We start from the raw sequence: 2,500 nt of genomic DNA on the forward strand, positions 1-2,500 counted from the left end.
CGTCGGTCTTGTAAACCGAAGATCACGGGTTCAATCCCCGTTCGTGCCTTTTCCAAGCAAAAAGAAGCTTAATGGGAGTTTTTATTACATGTCAATCAAATCCTCCCCATCTTTGCTGAATGTCTTGCTTTTACTCATGCTCTTGGGTTCCTTAAATAGAAGATTTGCAGAGGGGATGTATCTCAGTGGTAAAGCGCATGCTTTGCATGTATGAGGTCCAGGGTTCAATCTCCTGCATCTCCATGTTATAACCTGCTGGGCAGGTTTTTGCAACTTCAGACTACGAGGATCAGGAATTTTTCGTCATTGTCTGACCTATTAGAGTATTTCTTTGCAACTTCAGAGAAACACAAACCAGACATTTAGTTCTAGACAAATTATGCCGCATGTGTTGCAAGGTGCCCAGGATGGGAGTACATGCACATTCTTGTACTGAAGCAGAGGTCACACCAACGTTTGCTAAAAGTTCAAACTGAGCATTTAGCAAGAATTTTATTCACTGAGTCAGCCAAGAATTGTCAGGAGACCGGATGAGGCATAGAGTCATGGGACTAGCACAGTTGATGAGCTGGCATGTTGGCCAAGTGGTAAGGCGTTGGTCTTGTAAACCGAAGATCATGGGTTCGACCCCAGTCCGTGCCTTCTTTCTTGGAAGATTCTGCCCAATGTCACTTTGCTGGTAGCTTTTGCATGCCCCGTCATATATGATTTTCCAGCTTACTATGTTAAAATGCTGACTATGCAGGATTTTAACTCTGCCCTCACTGTAAGTTTAAAGCTTTGGCTTGTCCCATGGGCACATTGTCAACAACCTACATCAAATTGGGGATGTGGCTCAGTGGTAGAGCATATGCTTTGCATGTATGAGGTCCTGGGTTCAATCCCCAGCATCTCCACTGAATTTGTCTTTTAGACTGAAGCTCATTATTGGAAGCATGCTGAAGTGAATCAAAACCACAACAAAAACTGTTCATTAAAAAGGCATTTGCAGCTGGAGGAACTTGCTTGATTTGCATGTTCTGAGACAGTATCAGAAGAATGTTTACTGTTATGCTCAGGTAATTAACTCCTGTTGCTTTTACAGGTACATTTGTCCAGTGCTTCCACGCCAATTCAAAACCAAAGCTGTGGGCGCGATGGCCAAGTGGCAAGGCGTCTGTCTTATAAACCAAAGGTCACAGGTTAGATCCCTGTTCGTGCCTTTTCCACGCAACAAGAAGCTTAATGGGAGCTTTTATTACATGTCAATCAAATCCTCCCCATCTTTGCTGAATGTCTTATTTTTTTCTCATGCTCTTGGGTTCCTTAAACAGAAGATTGGCAAAGGGGATGTAGCTCAGTGGTAGAGCGCATGCTTTGCATGTATGAGGTCCAGGGTTCAATCCCCTGCATCTCCATGTTATAACCTGCTGGGCAGGTTTTTGCAACTTCAGACTACGAGGATCAGGAATTTTTCTTCATTGTCTGACTTATTAGAGTATTTCTTTGCAACTTCAGAGAAACACAAACCAGACATTTAGTTCTAGACAAATTCTGCCGCATGTGTTGCAAGGTGCCCAGGATGGGAGTACATGCACATGCTTGTACTGAAGCAGAGGTCACACCAACGTTTGCTAAAAGTTCAAACTGAGCATTTAGCAAGAATTTTATTCATTGAGTCAGCCAAGAATTGTCAGGAGACCGGATGAGGCATAGAGTCATGAGACTAGCACAGTTTATGAGCTGGCATGTTGGCCAAGTGGTAAGGCGTTGGTCTCGTAAACAGAAGATCATAGGTTCGACCCCTGTCCGTGCCTTCTTACTTGGAAGATTCTGCCCAATGTCACTTTGCTGGTAGCTTTTGCATGCCCCATCATATGTGATGTTCCAGCTTACTATGTTAAAATGCTGACTATGCAGGATTTTAACTCTGCCCTCACTGTAAGTTTAAAGCTTTGGCTTGTCCCATGGGCACATTGTCAACAACCTACAGCAAGTTGGGGATGTAGCTCAGTGGTAGAGCGCATGCTTCGCATGTATGAGGTCCAGGGTTCAATCCCCTGCATCTCCATGTTATAACCTGCTGGGCAGGTTTTTGCAACTTCAGACTACGAGGATCAGGAATTTTTCTTCATTGTCTGACCTATTAGAGTATTTCTTTGCAACTTCAGAGAAACACAAACCAGACATTTAGTTCTAGACAAATTCTGCCGCATGTGTTGCAAGGTGCCCAGGATGAGAGTACATGCACATTCTTGTACTGAAGCAGAGGTCATACCAACGTTTGCTAAAAGTTCAAACTGAGCATTTAGCAAGAATTTTATTCATTGAGTCAGCCAAGAATTGTCAGGAGACCGGATGAGGCATAGAGTCATGGGACTAGCACAGTTCATGAGCTGGCATGTTGGCCAAGTGGTAAGGTGTTGGTCTCGTAAACAGAAGATCGTGGGTTCGACCTCAGTCCGTGCCTTCTTTATGGAAGATTCTGCCCAATGTCACTTTGCTGGTAGCTTTTGCATGC

General features: G+C 44.0%; 4 non-coding genes across 4 annotated transcripts in view; all 4 read left to right on the plus strand.

The window, feature by feature from the left end:
* trnat-ugu (transfer RNA threonine (anticodon UGU)) overlaps positions 1–49 on the plus strand; it is a 72-nt gene extending 23 nt beyond the window's left edge. The window contains exon 1 of the tRNA in view: positions 1–49. This exon is cut by the window's left edge and continues 23 nt beyond it. This is a non-coding gene — a tRNA (tRNA-Thr).
* A 775-nt stretch (positions 50–824) lies between these two features.
* On the plus strand, positions 825–896 carry trnaa-ugc (transfer RNA alanine (anticodon UGC)). The gene has a single exon. It is a non-coding gene; the product is annotated as a tRNA-Ala (tRNA).
* A 429-nt stretch (positions 897–1,325) lies between these two features.
* trnaa-ugc (transfer RNA alanine (anticodon UGC)) lies at positions 1,326–1,397 on the plus strand. Its single transcript has one exon. It is a non-coding gene; the product is annotated as a tRNA-Ala (tRNA).
* Positions 1,398–1,978: 581 nt separating this feature from the next.
* trnaa-cgc (transfer RNA alanine (anticodon CGC)) lies at positions 1,979–2,050 on the plus strand. Its single transcript has one exon. It is a non-coding gene; the product is annotated as a tRNA-Ala (tRNA).
* The last annotated feature ends 450 nt before the right edge of the window (positions 2,051–2,500 follow it).

Source organism: Salminus brasiliensis, chromosome 6 (assembly GCF_030463535.1).
Source record: "Salminus brasiliensis chromosome 6, fSalBra1.hap2, whole genome shotgun sequence".
NCBI classification, from domain to species: domain Eukaryota; kingdom Metazoa; phylum Chordata; class Actinopteri; order Characiformes; family Bryconidae; genus Salminus; species Salminus brasiliensis.